At 45.2% G+C, this 20,921-nt stretch overlaps 1 pseudogene; it reads right to left on the reverse strand.

Moving 5' to 3' along the window:
* Positions 1-7,370: 7,370 nt before the first annotated feature.
* Positions 7,371-8,078, reverse strand: LOC102751637 (annotated as a pseudogene).
* Positions 8,079-20,921: the final 12,843 nt, after the last annotated feature.

Below are 20,921 nucleotides of genomic sequence, written 5' to 3' on the forward strand. Positions count from 1 at the left end.
AAACAATGGGTCACAGCCAGGATTTGATTCAATGGGCCTGGCCAGGATCCTCCCTGTCAACCACATTAGTGCATGTTGAACTGTGCTTATCTATAATGATAGCTCCCTTCCTGGAGCAGGTCCTCTCTGAATTCTTTTAGGCAATTAGGAGGAAGGTCAAAGTTTCTGAGCCTTTTGTTTCTTAAAAATATACCAGCTTAGCCTGGCCGGCCTGTGTTGCCCAGTGGTTGAGCATCCACCTATGAACTAGGAGGTCCTTTTCAATTTCTGGTGAGGGCTCATGCCCTGGTTGCAGGCTTGATCCCCAGTAGGGGGTGTGCAGGAGGCAGCCAATCAATGATTCTCTCTCATCAGTGCAGTATCTATCTCTCCCTCTCCTTTCCTCTCTGAAATCAATAGAATATATATATACTAGAGGCCCATTGCACGAAGAGATTCACGCGATAGGCCTTCCTTCCCCTGGCTGCCAGCACCAGTTTTCCTCCGGCACCTGGAACCCAGGCCTTTGGCCCGGCCACAGCGGAGAAGCCAAGCCTCTTCAGTCTTCAGTCATCTTCAGTCTTCAGCCTTCACTCCAGCCAGAGCCTTCAGTCTTCACTCCACACCTACATATGCAAATTAACCGCCATCTTTGTTGGGTTAATTTGCATATTCATCCTGATTGGCTGGTGGGCGTAATGGAGTGACACCAATTTGCACGTTTCTCTTTTATTAGTGTAGATATTTTAAATGTGGCTCTCAGTGCTCAGTAACCAGCTTAAAATAATCTATATGCTCAGTAACCAGCTTAAAATAATCTATCTCCACCCTGCCCCTGCCCCCAAAGCATATATTGGGGTGGCAAACTCTGGTTCTTCTCATCTCCAAAAGAAAGGCCGCATTTAAATTCTGGCACACTCATTTTTAAAAAATGTTTTTGTGGGGGTAGGCACAGAGGTGGGGGAGGTAATTTGGGTGAAAATAGTAGAAAGCGGAGATAAGCAAAAGCTAATTTTGTGCTTGTAGGTTCTCAAAGAGAGAGACAACTGCTTCTTCCTTTCTTAGACCTGTAGACAGAGTATCCAACCATGCACCTGTTTGGTTTTGCTATTGAAAATCAAGTGACATAGGTAATGTGTATATCACAAATATTTGTCTTTTTTCAAGATATGTTTTTATTGATTTCAGAGAGGAGAAGGGAGAAGGAAAGATAGAAACATCAGTGATGAGAGAGAATCATTGATCGGCTTCCTCCTGCACACCTCACCCTGGGGATTGAGCCCACAACCCAGGCATGTGCCTTGATCAGGAATTAAACCATGACCTCCTGGTACATAGGTTGACAATCACTGAGCCACACAGGCCCATCTTAAAAAGAGGCTAAGATTTCTTCAAGCCTCTCGAAACACATAAGGGCTCATCTGTCTGACTGGGAAAAGTAGATAGCCAAGTCATAAAGGATATCCTTTTTAAAAAGATGCTGAAAACTGACATGGAGGGAGGGGGAACAGGAAATTAGCATTGCATAGGAAGTCTGAGACCAGATGGAGCTAGAAGTAATTTTGCCTTCAGGAGTAGAGTCAAGGGCAAGACCCACCAGCTGGGGTGTCGCTCTCATGATTAACGATGCTACCCAGAAAGCCTTGGGGAAACTGCATTGTCAGATTTATCCCAAATGCCCCACAATCAGTTTGCCTTTAATATCATCATTTCATTCAAATTACTTTAGCTGTGAATCTTGGAAACCAACTTTGATCAAGTTGGGTCCTTGACTGTGTGTGTATCTTGAAATTTGAAATGATGATATTTAAAGTATTAGTGGCTATTTTTGAAACTGGGAAGAGGGTAATTCATTTCACCTTGAAAAGAGACAGCCTATGTAAAAGAAGTTAAAACACACTAAAAGAGAATTTAAAATGCAATTAAAATTGAACCATCGGATTTGTTGATGTTACATATATTGTCATATAGGAAGTCATCAGCTCTGTTCTTCCTACCCCTGCTTTTCTTTTACTTATTTTCTTAAATATTTTTGTTTATTTCAGACAGGAAGGGGAAGGGAGAGGGAGAGAGAAATAGAAACATCAATGATGAGAGAGAATCATTGAGCATCTGTCTCCTGCATGTCCCCCATTGGGAACTCAGCCTGCAACTGGGGCGTGCACCCTGACCAGGAATCCAACCGTGACTCCCTGGTTCATAGGTCAATGTTCAACCACTGAGCCACAGTGGCCGGGCCTCATACCCTGGTTTTTATTTCTGTACCTTGTAAAGAATGGAAAATTTTTCTCTGAAACTTGTATTGTTTATGGACTGTGACAGAATGTGTTTCTGCCAAATTCAGGAGTGCATCCTTAAAGCGGTAAGACAACTCAATTGATCAGTCTGCATAATGAATAAAGACACACAAAATTTTTCAAAAGCAAGAACTCTCACTAGTGCTGCTAGATTTTATCAAAATGAAAAGACCAGATAATGTGGGATCGGGTATGTGAAAGGCAATCTACAAAATGCAAGAAAATATTTTCAAACCATGTATCTGATAAGGGGTTAATTTTCAAAATATGGAAGGAATTCCTACAACTCAATAGAAAAAAATTTTTTAACGGGCAAATGACCTGAGTAGACATTTCTCCAAAGAAGGCATACAAATGGACAACAGGTACATGAAAAGATACTCAACTTTTTTCACTAATCATCAGGGAAATGTAAATCAAAACTCCAAAGAGATATCACTTCCCACCATTAGAATGACTGTAATTTTTTTTAAAAAAGGGTAAGTATTGGCAAGAATGTGGATAAATTGGATCCCTGTACACTGTTGATAGGAATATAAATTGATGCAAGCTCTATAAAAAACAGTATGGAGGTCCTACAAAAAAATTAAAACTAAAACTACCTATGATTCAGCAATTCTACTTCTGCATTATTCAAAGAAAATGAAATTGATTTCAAAAAGATATCTGCACTCCATATTCATGTCAGCATTACTCACAAAAGCCAAATGTTCATCAACAAGTGAATGGATAGCCCTAGCTGGTTTGGCTCAGTGGATAGAGTATCGGCCTGTGGAGTGAAGGGTCACGGGTTTGATTTTGGTCAAGGGCACATGCCTGGGTTGCAGGCACATTCCCCAGTAGGGGGCGTGCAGGAAGCAGCCCATCGATGATTCTCTCTCATCATTTATGATTCTCTCTCTCTCTCTCTCTATCCCTTCCTCTGTGAAATCAATAAAAATATATTTTAAAAAAACAAAACAAAGAAAACCCCACAAATGAATGGATAAAAAATGTGCTAGATAGATACAAAGAAATATTACTCAGCCTTACAAAAGGAGGCAATCCTACCGTTGCGACAATAAAGATGGACCCGAAGGAGGTTATGCTAAGTGAAATAAGCCAGTCACAGACGGATAAATACTGCATGTTGTTTCTCTATGAGGCATCTAAGAGTCAAACATATGGAAACAGACAATAGGATTTCCAGGGGATGGAGGAGCAGGATCATAGGGAGTGGTTGTTCAATGGGTATACAGTTACAGTTACACAAGAGAAGCAATTCACAGAGACCTGCTTCACAACATAGTGCCTACAGTTAACAATAAGGTATTGTGCACTTAAAATGTGTTGAGAAAGTAGCTCTCATGTTAAGAGTTATTACCACAGCCCTGGCAGGTTTGGCTCAGTGGATAGAGCATTGGCCAGTAGACTGAAGGTTCCTGGGTTCCATTCCGGTCTAGGGCACATGCCAGTAAGGGGCGTGCAGGAGGCAGCCGATCAATGATTCTCTCTCACCATTGATGTTTCTATCTCTCCCTCTCCCTTACTCTCTGAAATCAATAAAAATATATTCTTAAAAAGTTATTAGCACAAAAAACAACAACAAGGAAACTTTTCGAGATGACAGATATGTTTATTCCCTTGATTGCGGTCATGGTAACACAAGTATATATATATACATGTCCAAATGCACCAAATTGTATACATTAATTATGCCTTTATACATTAAGTTTTTCTATACCAATTATACCTCAAGATAGCTAATAAAAGCAAAAAAAAAACTTCAATAAAGCTATAAAAAATAAAGTTAAATTTTAGCCATTCAAAAAAACCCCCAAAAAACTAATGCTCATTTGGCTTTTCTTTGGCAATATTTATATACACCATTCTTTTACTTAATTGCTCTGCCGTGTCTCAGCAATGTAACATATGGGGCATTTCTAAATGATTCCTGCCTTAAATGCCTTCAGTATGTCATCATTTAGGATCATATTTGTTGTTGGCTCCTGGAAAATGCTTTTCATTCTATTCTATATGCTCTATTTACATCAAGTTGTGATTAGGAAATCTGTTGACCTTTATCGGGTGCATTTTGGTCCTATAGTGATACAGTCACGTGGCTTTTCCTCTTTGGTGTGTTGGGTGGAATGAGCTGGGTTGATGGATCTCTTAACGAGTAAGCCTCCCCATGTTCTTAGAATAAACCTACTTCACCACAGTGTATGTTTTTAATATATAGCTGGGTACAGTGTGCTAATATTTTACTTGGCATGATTGTGTCTGTACTCATAAGAAAAGAATGTCTGTAACTGTGTGCACGTGGGGAGGGGTATCTTTATTAGGTTTTCTATGATGGTTTTATGAAATGATGGATTGTTTATATTTCTTTCTGTTCTGTAGGACAGTCTGTATAAATGGGATTTATGTGTTCCCTGGGTATTTGGTAAAATCACTTGAAAAATCATCTGGCTTTGGCAGCTTTTTACTTTTTTTTAGTGGTAAGTCTGTAATTCACAGGATTCTGTGGTTATGGATCTATTCAGACTTACCCTCAGTTTGTGGGTGAATTTACCTACAAAGTCATTAATTTCATTTATTTTTTTCTAATTTATTAACAAAACTAGAGGCCTGGTGCATGAAACTCGTGAATTGGGGGGGTGGATCCCTCAGCCTGTCCTGCCCCCTCTTGCAGCCCAAGAGCTCTCAGGGGATGTCCAACTGACGGCTTAGCGCTGCCACGGAGCCTGGCTTCTGGCTGAGTGGCGCTCCCGCTGTGGGAGCGCACTGACCACCAGGGGACAGCTCCTGTGTTGAGCATCTGCCCCCTGGTGGTCAGTGCATGTCATAGCATCAGGTTGTTCTGCTGTTCAGTCGATTTGTGGGCTGTGAGGCTGAGGTGGGCACAGGGGCGGGTGTTGGCCCATCCTCCACACGCCCAGCCCCTCCTGCCGGCCCTCAGTCCCCTGTCTGCCAGCAGCCCCGCTCCCCCCGTTACCGCCACTCCCATGTGCTGATAGCACCAGCCCTGCTTGGACCTGCTGACAGCATGGAGTGATTGGGGGTGGCGCCAGCAGCAGGTGCAAGCAGCGGCTGCTGCCCCAATCACCCCTCAGGAGGTGGAGAAGCCCTGAGGGGTGATCGGGGCTGGCAGCCGCTACTCGTACCCGCGGATGGCACCAAGTGATCAGGGCCAGTGCTGGGTGCTGGCAGTGGGTGTGAGCAGTGGCTCTGGTGCTGGCAGCAGGTGAGAGCGGGGCTGGCACTGGCAACAGGTGCGAGCACCTGGTGGGACCACAGCGCGCGGGAGCAAAGAATTTTCAGTAATCACCAGAGGCTCACCCCGATGACAGTGACCGGCGCCTCGCCTTGGTCTGGTGCCCACTCACCTGCTCCACCATCCCGCCGCGGCCGATGCCTGCCATGTTCTGCGCTCTGCCACCTGCTGCTAACGCCCACCATGTTCTGCATGCGTCCCCTGGTGGTCAGCACTCATCATAGTGACTGGTTGTTCGATTGTCCTTCCGTTCGGTCTATTTGCATATATATATAGATGTTGTGTAGATAGTTCTTACAATTCTTTTCATCTCCATCTTTGTCATTGCATCTCCTTACTCATTCCAAAATTTGATTGTCTGTATTCCCCATCACTTCTCCTAAAGTCAGGCTTGCCAGTAGCTTGTTTTTCCTAAATTTATCTTTAAAATAACCAGCTTTTGATATTGTTTATTAGTTCAAGTTTATTAATCATATCACTTTTAATTTTATCATTCTCTTTGTATGTATTTATTTATTAATTTTTTAAAATATATATTTTTTATTGTTTAAAGTATTACAAATAGTAGTACATATGTCTCCTTTTTCCCCCATTGACCTCCCCGTTGACTCCCCTATCCCTCGGTACATGCCCTCCCCGCTCCCCCCTTCCCCCCTGGCTTTTGTGTTTTCACAGATTTGAAATAAAAGTACACTGAATACAACAAATATTTATTGTGCTTTATACAGATGCTATCATCACACCACTAATCTAAGTTCTGGAAGTTTAACATTACACAGAGACTTCAGAACCATCTAGGAGTCTTTGGCTCCATTTACCAGAGGAAGAGATCATTGGATCTCTCTTGGCCTCAGTTTTGTTGTCTGGAAAAGGGCCTAAGACCATTTCCTTCTCCAACCTCCAGGACTGTTGTAAAGACCAAAAGCAACTATTGTAAAACACTTAGTCAACCGTGAGCATTTACACACTATTTTTCACACTCACCCAAACGTGTTTAAGAACCCCACAGAAAGCATGCAATATTAGGCTCACATATATTCATAATGTATCTATTATGTATACATATTCATGTGTCTGTTTATTCATATTCATATACGTAGTTAAATCTGAAAATCGTCCCTGTCCCTCCCTTTACTAGTTGAGGCCATCTCACAGTAGGCATACTCTCCACCCACACACAAACATGTACAAGGGATTTTGCAATTAAAAGCAGAAACACAGTTTTGCGACCTGAATTGTTTTCATCTTTGGAGACAGAGCAAAAGGTGATGAGAAGATGGGAAGTTTCAGAAGGACTGGTGGGTGGTAGAGACAGGTAGAAGCACAAAGAAAACCTAAAAAAGGCAGAAGGAAGAAAATGAAGATAGAAACTAAGATTCCAGAACGATAGCGGCCTACCTTCCAGCTCTGCCATTCTGTACAGACCCACCTTCCTCTGCTTCTTGTTTTATGTCCTCCGATCAGCTCTTCCCCCGTCACCTGGAGAAAGGGAATCCTTTCTGCTTTTGTGGAGGCTTCAGCATGAAGTTACAGGCCAGCATCCAGGATGTGTGCAACAAGGATGACGACGGATGTGTACCCTTGGGCCTGGATTCTATTCACTCCCCATGGAAAACCGCAGCCCCAGCAGTGCCTGGACTGGACTGGAGAAGGCAGACAGGCATCAGGACCAGGAGAAGGTACCCGCAGACCGGTTCTGCTCAGTTGTCGGAGTCTCCTCTACTGTCCCTTCTGGCAACTGACAGAGGATGAGGCTGCCCACAGGAAGAGCAGGTAGCCTTGGCGTGGCCCTGACTCACCAGACCTCAGCGCAAAGAATCTGATGGATTGACTGCGAGTCAGTGATCAGCAGCTGGGAGCCTGGAGACCCTCCAAACCGTCTCCAGACTTTGATGATGAAGCACCAGTTGTATCTCTCCCAACTCGCCTTCTATCACCCGCACCATGACATCCGGCTCAGCCAGACCCACCACAGAGGTGACCATCACCGAGGCCAGTTTCCGCGAGGCCATTTCTGTGAAGATAGACTGGCTTCCCAGGTAAGTGCAGACAAAGGCAGCTGCCACCGTGCCAATGAAGTAGAAGATGGTGATGACCAGGGCCTTCACTGACCTCACCACCTTGCCCAGGTCACTCAGAATCCCACCATGCCTTGAGTCCTGACAGGTGACATTGCGGTGATCCGCTTATGTTCGTCATTGGCCAGCTGTATCTTCATTTTCTCCAGGCGGGCAGCGAGCTCTGGGTTCCTAGGAGGGCTCCCCACCTCTGGGAGGTAGATTTCACTGCCTTCTAGGAGCTCATGAAGGTACAGTGTGGCATCCCTTTCTCGCGGGTATTGGTGCAGATCCCAGATCGGGCGGGAGGAAGCCAGGCCTGCGGGGCCACTGGGAGGTCACCACCCTGGTGCTTCTCCAACGCCACCTCAAGCTCTGCCCGCAGCTTGCAGCTTGCGTGGAAGCTGCTCCTGCCCCAGCTCCCCGCCAGGGGCCAACGCACGCACCAGCAATCAAGTAAGGCGCCAATTCTAGCCCACTCTCTATCATTCTCTTTTGCTTGTTCTTTTTATGGTTTCTTATATTGAACGTTTAACTTATTTCAGATTTTTTTGCTCAATCATGAAAGTAGTTACAGGTAAAGCTATAACATTTTTTCTAATTATGTCTTTAACTTCACTATAAAGGCTTTAAGATAAAATATACTCATTTTATTAATTTCTATGTAACTAGTTACCTATTAGTTATTTGCCATTTGATCTGGGAATCATTTTTAAAAGCATTTTTCAAATTTCCAAGTAGATATTATTATCAATTTCCAGATTAGCATGTTCTCTAAGAACTCTGTTTTTTGCAATTTATGAAAAGCTTATTTAGTATCAAGGACATGATGAAATTCGGGGAAATTTTTATTGTCATAAGGAAAAATCATATAACACACGCACACACATGTACACGCACACATGTTAATTATTATTTGAGTCCTGAATGTCTGCTTATTACTTTCCTTCTTAACTGGTCAGTTTCTGAGAGATGGGTTTTACAGCTTTTCTCTGGGACTGGGATTTTAACAGATTTTCCTTGTATTTGTTTTGTTTTAGTTTTTGCTTTATACATGTGGTTTGGTACACTGTTCATATTTTTTAAAAAAATATTTTTATATTGATATTTTTTAGAGAGAGAGAAGCACTGATGTGGGAGGTAAACATCTATTGGTTGCCTTCTGTATGCACCGAAAACCTGGGCATATGCCCTAACTTAGAATGGAACCAACAACTTTTCGACACCCAACCGAGTCACACCAGCCACGGTGACTGTCCGCCTTTTTAAGGGGACTATTCCTTTTAACACTGCAACACATCCCTTTGCCCCGCTGATGCCCAGATGGACATGGGTCCCTCCAGACCCCTGTCCCCTGCTCACAGGCCTGGAAGGCTGACTCACCATGGATGGCCTCCTCAGGCCCATGAACCCTGGCTTGGGGACTGCCTCAGAGAGTGGAGGGCCTAGCAGATTGGAGGGAGGAGGCCCCACCTTTATTCACAGCTCCTTTCCTCTGGCTTTGCCTCAGGTTGGCTCTGCTCATGATGACCTTTTCCACTGACTCTCTCCCCCTGGAGCCTGGTAATGCTCCCTTCCCCACCCTTTTGAAACTTTAAGGACAGTCCTGCAGTTGCCAGCCACCGCATGCTACTGTGGGTGCTCAAGACACCGCCTCACCTCTGGGAACAGCCTTCTTCCCAAGCCCGCCTCCAGCTATCCAAAGGTGGCATCTATTTCCTGCTGTCTTCTTTGGGCCTTCAATTTCGCTGTGGCTGCTTTTCTATTACTTTGCATTTGCCTGTTCTTTTTGTTATGTCTTTTAAATTTTTAGGGGCTGGCTCATAAAAAAATAGGATAATTCAGTTTCATTTTTAAAATCTAATCTGAGCGATTGGGAGGGAGCACAGGGGTCATGTTCAACTTCTCAAGCAGGATGATGGTTTCACAAGTATGTTCACTTTGCGATTGTTCGTCAAGCTGCCTAAGAGTGCACCAAGCACTCTCCTGTATATGGGTTACAGCTCAATGAAATGTAAAACAGAGCAAAGCTGGTGCAGGTCCCCAGACAGAGCAGCAAAAAGGCTCAGTCCTTCTTGGTGTGATAATAGGGCCCCCTTGTTTCCTCGGTGTGAGGAAAGAATGCTGCTCATAGAAGAAATAGTCTTTCTTCCATAAAGGTACAAACAGTGTTTGTGAAATGCAGTGACTTAGTCCCTTAGTGGAGGAGCCAGCAGGCCCTCCGACTTAGCTGGAGTGAAGACAGAAGTAAAACTGGAGAACCCATCTTCTCCTTGTTCATCAGACCGGGCCCAGCCTCCTCCCTGCCCGCTGTGCTTGGACGAACAGAGCATCCAGGTGCAATGGAAGCCTGAGCTGAGTATCAAGGTGCAGACATGGAAACCTCGCTGGACATCAAGGTCCAGTCAACACAAGTCAGACCTGAGCATCAGGGTCCGTCCGATGGAAGCCTGAGGGCTCCTTGGAATGGCACGACATGGGGAAGGTCTGAGCAAGGTGGCAGTGCCCTCTGTGCAGGTCCCTGGAGGGAGGAACGGAGCTGCTGGCCTGAGAGGCTTTCATGTGGGGCCTGGGTATGAACCCCAAGGCAGGGGAGCCAGCGTGGTACGGAGGGAGCATCCCTGGTTCCATATCTTGAGGTGGATCTCCCGCCCTTACGCAGAGGAGAAATAGTCTTTCTTCTTAAGCATCTGGGAATCAGCAGAGTTCACCAGAGGAGTCCCCCTTCACCCTGATGGGCCCATAAGCCCCCTTCTCTTCTCTCGTGGGAAAAAGTGGGGCACCTAAGTCACCATGTATCAGGAGCACCCCCAGATGCCCCCAAAGCGGAAGCCTCAGATGCTGGGCAGTAGGGCAGCCTTTTCTCTCTCTAAGGTAACTCCTCCGGAAGCTGGGAGGGAAGAGGTGAGAGAAGGGGTAACAAACCCCCGGGAAATCTTTCCAGGATCCCCTTTATCCCATGTGAACAGCGGTTCTCTGTTAGGATTCTGAATTCTGTTCACCAGCCCCAAACCCTTTCCTGAGCTTTAGGTCCGAATATTAACCCTCAAAACCTATCCTGGCTGGTGGGACCCAGCCACGCACCGCCCAGAGCTGGAGCAGGTGCCTGGTCCTTCACTCCTCCCTCTTCCTCATCTCCAGGAGCCACGCGCCAGAGCACAGTGATTGTCAGCCTGGAGTGTGTCTGGAATCTGTCCTCCCGTCCATCCCCACTAATGCTGCCTTTATTTCCTCTTCTTGGACCGGAACTCTCTGTTTTCTTTGAATACTGCTATCTCACTTCCGTATCATCGGTGGAGTTCTTTCTAAAACACAAATCGGGCTGTAATAGTAGCAGATTAAGACATTTTAATGGGACCTGAGTCCAGATCCCCTTACTGTGAACCCTGAGGGGATGCCTTGTCCTGATTCACCTCCGCTTTGCTCGGAGCTGCCTAGGCAGGTTGATCTGGTGAGAAAAGGGACAGCAACAAGGCTATGGCTCAGGCTCTGGTAGCCATATTGCCTGCACTCACGCCTCAATCGCCCCAGCTGTGAAATGGGGAAACAGTATCTGCTTCAGATTAGAGTAAGAATTAAATTAGTCAATGCATAGAACATCATTAAAAGTTTCTTAGCCCTGACCGGTTTGGCTCAGTGGATAGAGCGTCTGCCTGCAGAATGAGGGGTCCTGGGTTCCATTCTGGTCAAGGGCATGTACCTTGGTTGCAGGCACATCCCCAGTGGGAGGTGTGCAGGAGGTAGCTGATCGATGTTTCTCTCTCATCAATGTTTCAGGCTCTCTATCCCTCTCCCTTCCTCTCTGTAAAAAATCAATAAGATATATTTTTTTTTAAAAAAGTTTCTTAGCCCATGGAAAGCACTACATGGGAATTAGTTATTACCACCTTTGTCTGTTTTCGGGGGTCACCATAAGAAATACTGCAGTCTTGACCGGTTTGGCTCAGCAGATAGAACATCGGCCTGCGGACTGAAGGGCCTGCACATCCGCAGTAGGGGGTGTGCAGGAGGCAGCTGAATCAATGTTTCTCTCTCATCGATATTTCTATGTATCCCTCTCCCTCCCCCTTCCTCTCTGTAAAAAATCAATAAAATATATTTAGAAAAAAAGAAGAAGAAAAGAAATACTGCAAACTGGGAGCTTAAAAAACAGAAACTGGCCGAAACCGGTTTGGCTCAGTGGATAGAGCGTCGGCTTGCAGACTGAAAGGTCCCAGGTTCGATTCCGGTCAAGGGCATGTACCTGGGTTGCGGGCACATCCCCAGTAGGGGATGTGGAGGAGGCAGCTGATCGATGTTTCTCTCTCATCGATGTTTCTAACTCTCTATCTCTCTCCTTTCCTCTCTGTAAAAAATCAATAAAATATATTTAAAAAAAAAAAAAAACAGAAACTGATTGTCTTGCCCAGCCGCAGTGGCTCAATGGTTGAGTGTCAACTTATGAACCAGGAGGTCATGGCTCAATCTCCGATCAGGCACATGCCCAGGTTGCAAGCTCGATCCCCAGTGGGGGGGCATGAAGGAAGCAGCAGATCAATGATTCTCTCTCATCATTGATGTTTCCATCTCTCTGTCCCTCTCCCTTCCCCTCTGAAATCAATAAAAATAGATTTAAAAAGAAACAGAAAAAAGAAAGAATGGAAGAAAGAAAGAAAGAAAGGAAGAAATATTGTCTCAGTTCTGGAGACCAGAAGTCTGTGACAAAGATGTCGGCAGGGTTTGCGCCTTGTGAGGACTGTGAGGGAAGGATTTGTTCCAGGCCTCGCTCCTGGGCTTGTAAATCTCTGCCTTGATCATGGTGTTCTCCCTATACGTGTGTGTACCCGACTATGTGTCCAATTTCCCCTTTTTATAAGGACACAGTCATATTGGATTATGGCTCACCCCAATTACCTCATCTTAACTTGGTCATCTTCAAAGACTATTGCCAAATAAAGTCACATTCACACGTACCAGTGGGGTTAGGACTTCAACCTCTTTTGTGTGTGTGTGTGGGGGGGGAGGCGGGGACGCAATTCAACCCGTAATAAATACACATGAAAATATCTGGTTGGTAGTGAATAAACGAGTATTTTAGTCTGGGACTCAAGAATATGTAAAAAGATAGAGTTGGGGCCACTCAGATTCTAGGTGATAATGGAAATGGATGATTTTTACCCAGGGAGGATGTGTATAAAAAAATAGAAAACGTTGTCATTTAAAGGCTGGCCAGAGAAAGAGGAGCCTGATAAGACTGACAAGCTGTGTGCATAGACCTGTTGGATGCAGACCGAGAGCAAAGCAGATTAGAAACTGTGGAAGGGAGATTTCAAGAAAGGTGGGGTGCTCAACAATGCCCAAAGCTTCTGAAAGATCAAGTGAGATAAGAACTGCAAAAGTATCCAAACAAAGAGAGCAGGAGTGGGATTGCAGAATGATGGGGACCATGGCCAGATAGCAAGGTTGGTGAGTAAATGGAAGATAAACAGAGGCTATGAGTTTAGGCAGCTCTCATTTATATTAGATGTAAAGGGAGGGAGGTGGACTCACACAGGGTGAGGGGGTTGAGGGAGCCGGTGTTTCAGGGTGGGAGGGACGGTGGGAGGGACCTGGGCATGCTTATATCTGGAGAGGAAAGAGGTAGGAGGGAGGAAGGACTCTAAGCCACAGGAGACAAAAATGGGCAGATTGCAGTCCTTAAAAGTTAGAAAAACAAACATAAATCTAAATCAAGTAATCACTGTTTTTAATGAGGTACCCAATGTTTTGACGTAGAGAAACAGAACTAAGAGAAATAGAGCTAATAGAAATTTAGGCTCCATGAAGTTATGAAGGTACTTTTGGCCAGAGGCACTCTCAAATTATTTCATGGTCAGACTAAAGCCCAACTTAGCTATTATTTAAATTGTGGGAAATTATACATTGGTTCATAGTCAGTTCAAAGCAGGTCACTAGATTAGCCAAAGGTATTGTGCTGCAGATGGAGAACGAGAATCTCAGTGCCTGCTGCCCAGTGGTCATATGATAAATACTGGCTCCTGGCTGGTCCTTTTAAAAAGCTTGCTTCTATTTGGTATAAAGCAGGGCCAAATGTGTGGATGTGACCCTAAAATATAACTTCCTGTGTGTTTTATAACCAACATCCCATCTTGCTCTAGTGGTCCCATTCTGCAATGAAGCAGAAAGATAAATGGACTGATAAATGGATGGATAGAGAGATAGAAGGTTAGATAGATAGATAGATAGATAGATAGATAGATAGATAGATAGATAGATATAAAGAATTAGGTATATAGAAATACATAGAGTTAGATAGATTTAACATAGTGCCTGTTATAGTTTGTGGATTGAATGAAATATGGCCTGCAAGTTCAATTTTTCTTATTGAAGTTCAAAGTGCTCTCTTACAAGAGTGATGGACTCTTTAGTTGTCTCTGGGATAGGTGTCCCAGAGCTTTTTATTTTATATTAGAGGCCCAGTGCATGAAAGTCAAGCACAGGTAGGGTCCCTAGCAGCTGCCGGCTGCCAGCTGGGGCCTCCCTTTGTTCTATGCTGCCCCCTAGTGGTCAGCACACATCATAGTGAGCAATCGAACTCCCGGTCTCCAGGTAGAACTCTCAAGGGAACACGTTGTATAGTAGGTTTTTATATATATAGATTTTATTCTGTCTGTCTGTCTATCTACGTATCTGTCTTTCTTTTGAGCCACTTGAGAGTGAGTTGCAGACATAACTTATCCCTGGATTCAGACTTCCTTTTATGTAACCCCAGCATAATTATCAAAGTCAGGAAGTTTAACATTAACATAAAACTATTACCTAATATGTAGTCCATATTGCTATAAAGAATATTATCGGGCTTTAGCTTGTTTGGCTCAATGGGTAGAGTGTCGGCCTGTGGACTGAAGGGTCCCAGGTTCAATTCTGGTCAAGGGCATATGCCCTGGTTGTGGGTTCGATCTCCAGTAGGGGGTGTACAGGAGGCAGCCAATCAAAGATTCTCATTATTGATTTCTCTCTCTCTCCCTTCCTATCTGAAAATCAATAAAAATCAAATCAAATCAAAAGAACATTATGGGGACAATTGGGCTAAAAAAAAATGAAAGGGATACAGCAATTTTGAAAAGGGCCTAATCCAGGATTAAACATTGTTAATTGTTGGGTTTGGTTTTGTTGTTGTTTTGCTGTTTGTTTGTTTTCATCACTGTTCATCTGTTATGTCCTTCAGCCTTTCTTTGACCCTAAGACAATGGTATTTTTTATGCATACAGACAAGTTATTTTGTAGAATGTTCCTCAATTTGGGTTTGTCTGTTTCCTCATGATTAGATTCAGGTTATATATTTTGGGCTGAAATATCCCAGAAATGATGTTGTGTTCTTCTCAGTACATTGTTATCAAAAAACATCAGTGATGTTGATTTGCTCATTACTGGTAATCTTAACTTTGACCACTTGGTTAGGATGTTTATCAATTATTTCCACTGTGGAGTTTTTGCCTTTATGATTAGTGAACAATTTGTGTGTGTGAAAGGGATTACTTTGAAACCATCCTATATAATAAAAGGCTAATATGCAAATTATTCCTTCGACTGGGAGTTCAACCAGGAATTCGACCAGGAGGCAGGGCTGGCAGGCCAACCACCCACGCCCCTCCCCCTGACCGCCTGGTCCGATCGGGGTGGGCCAGCCAGACTCCACCCATGCATGAATTTATGCACCGGGCCTCTAGTGTAAATATATTGTTCATCATTACACTTCACTGAATAGTTTTCGCATCTATTGACAATTCTTGTCTGGGTTAGATATCCACATGTTGTTTGCAAAATAGTGATTTTCTAACTTCATCAGTTCTTCTAAATTCATTAGTTGGCATTTTACTATAAGTAATTTTCGTTCTTTCCTTTTTACATTTCCTTTCTTTTTTTCTTTCTCTTTCTTGACCTTTCTCTCTCTCTCTCTCTCTTTTCTTTCTTTTTAAGGTGGACTCACAGATTCTTATTTATCCAACGGTTATAATCCATTACTGTTACTATTCATTTTTATGTAGTTAATTCTCCCAGCTTTTGCCAGTAAAAAGTCTCTTTAGGCTGACTTTTATGTGCTTTTGACTTATCTCTTTCCTTTCTTTTGAGCACTCTCTTTACTCTCTGGCCCAAGATGTTTCAGGCTTATCTTGTACTTTTCCTGTCCCTTCCCTAGAATCTGCCAATTCTCCAAGAAGCCACGGTTCCTTTCAGTATGGAACAGTATTTAGAAATCAAGATCTTCATACAAAGTATATTTGTTGCTTCTGGGCTGTCATTGTTTCTAGGTTCTTTCCTTAGAAAACACTACTACTGGTTCTTATTCTAAAAATTCATAATGATTCCTATGAACTATGGTACAGGGTTCTGCCTTGCCTTCTCCCATCCCTAAATTTTATCTCCCTCTCTAACACTGAGAACACTGGCTTCTAATAAAATCAACATGTTTGCTCATTTGTTCAATCCAACGACATACCCCAAACAGTTTCGGAATTGCCGCACCCATGGTACCATGAGAAACACACCTTCGAAGACTTCCAGGTTTGCTTGCAGGTCCTTTTGTTCCCCCTTCAAACTAAGACTTTGAAGTTACTTCGGTAGGCTCTATTTCTTTCTTCATTGTGCATTCATTTGAAATACAGTAAGGCTTACTGCTTCTGCTTTATTCAGTCTAGTGTTTTACCCCACCCCTGATTATTTAATTTTAGTTTCTTGAGCATATAAATCACAATCCAAAATATATAACCATAATCTAAAATGTAAAACTATATAAGAAGATCTATTCCCCTATCCTGTTTACCCCATTCTCGCCCAACTCTACATGTAAATGATTTCATTAGTTTGGGGTTTTCTCACCCCCTGTTTCTTCTGCCAAAAATAAGCAAGCACTTAAACTCCACAGGCAGCTCCAACAAAGGAGCGAGTGTGCACTCCTATTGACAGGGCTGCTCCCATTCACACTTCTGTGAGGATACAGTCACTGCCTCATTTGCCACAACAAACACTGCTTTTATGATTATTAAAAGTCTTAAGTTTCTGCCTTTTGCCCAACAACCGACAAATTAAACAGCATCTCCATAAGGCAGAAGGGTGGGTGGTCAATGGACACTTGACATGGTTGTGGAAATGATTCTGGATGGAGCTCTCTAAAGGCACCGTCCACCCAGGCGGCCTTTGTGCCCGGGTAACCAACCTGAAAGATACCACGTGCACACATATACACACACAGTGCGCTATCAAGACACACAAAACACACAGCACACACTCTGACACACTACACACACCCAACACACAGACACACAACACAGATATACACTGCACAAGACACACCACACTCACAGACACACAGTACCCATGCAACACATAAGGCAAACGCAGCATACAAATATTCACACAACACACAGAGACACAAACAGACACACAACACACAAGACACACACACTAAAGAAACAGTTGTTTCTGTTTGGCGCTACTGAGAGCCAGCAGGCTTCTGAGAGCACACAATCATGATAATGATTAGTTGAAATGGCACCACCATTCTCTTGAATTACCTTGTCTTCCAAAGAAAACGCCCTAATGAGCTCTTGATCCACCGTGGAGGATCTGTAATTTGGAACAAGTAAATTTATCTGTCTTTTTCTACGAACCATTATTTCCGTTCTTCATTGTGAGGCTAACAACATAATTGAGCTGTCATCGTTCCAACTTAGGTAATAGATGTTTCTGGCAAAATGCTTCAAACGCGCTATGAAATAGAAGAGCAATCTGAGGCTCACTTACTGTGTGTTGCTTGGACCAGAAACATGTCGCTGAGCTATAGTTTTGCACTTGGACCTGAGATGAAAATTAGTTTTTAAGTAAATGTTCCTTCCTTTCCCCATCATTTCAGTTCTTGAATCCTTCATCAAACAATTCAAGAACCTTACCTAAAAGCAGACAAAAGTGTAGTTTGATAAATAGCAGTATCTTTGTGTCTACTATATCTCATCTTAGCCAAATGAACCACTTCATGCTAGACTGCCGCCCCAGACACCATGTAAAATTATTTTGTGTGCCTGTAACATTACCATGTGGAAAATTACTGAACGATTTGGAGATCTGTGCCAATCAAATGCCCTCTGGTGTGATCTGTGGGGCTGGGCCACAACCTAGTTGTGGGTTGGGGTAAGGCCTGAGGCCAGGCAAGAAGTTCTAGATTCTTCCAATGGAGCTCAAAAGCCAGGATTTTGACACTTTTCTCTCTGATTTAGGCATGACAAAATGCCTGGTGGCACTGGAGGTTTCTTTTATGGTGGTTTAATTGTGGAGAGAAAAGGCAAAGAGTCAGGGAGAGAGAGCTACATCAATTGATACTTACTTTTGAGATCCTCCACACAAATTTGGGCAGAATCCTTCCAGCTTCTGCTGGTGGCTGGCAACCTTCAGGGTTCCCTGGCTTGTAGATGCATCACTGCAATATCTTCCTCCATCATCCTCGGGCATTCTCTCCATGTCTCTGTCTTCATGTGGGCATGTTTCGCTCCCTATAAAGACATTAGTCATCTATACTAATAAAAGGGTAATATGCTAATTAGACCAATGTCTTCCAGACGTCCTTCCAAACGTCCTTCCAGACAAAGCCACAGTGGCGGGGGCCAAGGCAGAGGCAGTTAGAGGCGATCAGGCCAGCAGGGAAGATCAGTTGGGGTGACCAGGCAGGCAGGCAAGTGGTTAGGGGCAATCAGGTGGGTAGGCAAGTGTGCGGTTAGAAGCCAGTGGTCCCGAATTGCGAGAGGGGTGTGGCGGTTAGAAGCCAGTGGTCCCACGCCGAAACCGGTTTGGCTCAGTGGATAGAGCGTCGGCCTGCGGACTGAAGGGTCCCAGGTTCGATTCCGGTCAAGGGCATGTGCCTTGGTTACGGGCACATCCCCAGTGGGAGGTGTGCAGGAGGCAGCTGGTCGATGTTTCTCTCTCATCGATGTTTCTAACTCTCTACCTCTCTCCTTTCCTCTCTGTAAAAAATCAATAAAATATATTAAAAAAAAAAAAAAAGAAGCCAGTGGTCCCGAATTGCGAGAGGGGTGTCTGACTGCTAGGACACCGTCAGTCGGACATCCCCCGAAGGGTCCTGGATTGGAGAGGGTGCAGGCCAGGCTGAGGGACAGCACCCCCAAGCACAGATTTTATGCACTGGGCCTCTAGTCCTATATAATAAAAGGCTAATATGTAAATCAAATCAGGTTGTGAGTGAGACACATGAAACCCTGCTGACATCTGCTGCGGTTCCACATGGGGTTGTGCTCCTAGCAACGACAGTCCAGCACCCCAAAGTGACAGGTGCCATCATGAGGGTCTCTGCCGAGAATGACAGAGGGGAGTTGTTTCTCATCACAACCAACCTTCCCTGCATGCAGACACATCCTTGGACAGAAAGCCTCTCTCTTCCCCAAACCCAGCATCTTTGCCATGTCTGCCTCATTTTTTCTCCTCCAGAACCGCCTTGTCTTGCCCCAGACACTCTCCTGCCGTGTTAATGCAAATCTGCTTCTCTTTCATCTCTCCAGGCCCGGCCTTGCCCTGGATCTCCCACCCTCCCTTGGCCCTGAGGTGGCGGAGAGGAGAATCCACCTGCTGGGCATGGGCAGGGGACCATGGGGAGCAGGGGGCTGTGCCTACTCGGGCACTCTTTTTCATCCCTGTCACTCAAGCCACAGAGCCCAACTCCAGTTTATTTAGTGGAAAGAATGGAGACATGCTCCATGAGGGTTGCCCCCTGGGGAGGCCGACATCCGTCACTCCTCAGCTGTGGGATGGCCGCCCTGCCTCTTGCTCTGTCCAAAGAACGGCTCAGCTCTGTCATCTCGCCTCCTGCTTCCTATTTCTGGGCTCAAAGTGCCCAGCTGGTCCCCTCCTGGCCAGCGTGGCCCTGACGCCAGGCTCTTCCCTGCATCCTGTGAGCCCTGGGAGAAGCTGGAGATGGCTCGGGAGCGATCAGATTCAGGTCCAGTCACCAGAGGAGGAGAACCAAGTCGAGGGAGGCACCTCGTAGGGCAGTGATGGCGAACTTTTGGGCTCGGCGTGTCAGCATTTTGAAAAACCCTAACTTAACTCTGGTGCTCTGTGTCACACATAGAAATTTTTTGATATTTGCAACCATAGTACACAAAGACTTATATTTTTGATATTTATTTTATATATTTAAATGCCATTTAACAAAGAAAAGTCAACCAAAAAAATGAGTTCACGTGTCACCTCTGACACGCATGTCTTAGGTTCGCCATCACTGTCGTAGGGGCTGGTAGCACACGAGGTCCTGGGGAAGGGGAGACACCAGGGAGCACCTGCTACCCAGGCGGAGGAGTTGTGGCCTCCAGCAGAGCTGGGAGTGGACAGCAGGGTGTGGGATGTGGGCAAAGCCAGGATGTGTGCAGGGCTGGGCTGTAGGGTGAGGAGGACCCAGGGGCTATACCAGAGGTGGTGCCTGGTGAGGAGCACAGCAGGGGCCCCCAGAAGGGAGGAGAGCAGGGGCAGTAGTCCCATGTGGGTGCCATATATGGTTCAGGAGTTGCCTAAACCTTAATCCAGCTCAGCAGATAGCTACTAGTACTGGATGCTTTATTGCATTTGAGACTCATGCTGGGTGCATGGAGAGAGGGGCTGGGGTCCCAACACCAACAAGAAACACTTCTTTCCTGGAGAAGTTCCTGCAGCAGGGCCTGGGCCCTGGGGGTGGAGCACCTGGTGGGCTCTAAGCGTGCTGCATCCTCTCTGCTCCCGGCCGGTCCGTGCTCCTGGCAGGAGACGCTGAGGAACTAACCCCGGACTGATTGATTTTACCCGCAGTGAGATGAATTCTCCTTAAGCAATTTGTGCCTGTCAGTAGTTCAGCTGTGGGCCGTGAAAACCTGATTTGCTTAACCTTTCTTTGAAAGAAATAAAACTGTCTGGCATTGCAGGGTTTGATGAATGACAGAGCTGCCGCAGTGCCTGCTATGCGGTCACACGGAAAAGGGGACGTTTGTAAGCTAAGGGCCCCCATCCTCACTAACCCAGCCCCACAACAGCCCGAGGAACAGGGCAGGAATAGGATGAGGATCTGGGCAGCAGAGCCCGCAGCAAGTCCTGGGGGCTCAGGGTCCAGGGGTGTTGCTGATGGCAACCCCCAGAAGGCCCTGCTGGTGTGCACACTGAACATCTGGTGAGCCTGTCCCAGGCTTGTGGTGAGACTTAAAGAAGATGACGTGCCCGGCCGGTGTGGCTCAGTGGTTGAGCGTCGACCTATGAACCAGGAGATCACGGTTCGATTCCCAGTCAGGACACATGCCAGGGTTGCGTTCAATCCCCAGTTGG

Source organism: Myotis davidii, unplaced genomic scaffold (assembly GCF_000327345.1).
Source record: "Myotis davidii unplaced genomic scaffold, ASM32734v1 scaffold242, whole genome shotgun sequence".
Classification (NCBI taxonomy): Eukaryota; Metazoa; Chordata; class Mammalia; order Chiroptera; family Vespertilionidae; genus Myotis; species Myotis davidii.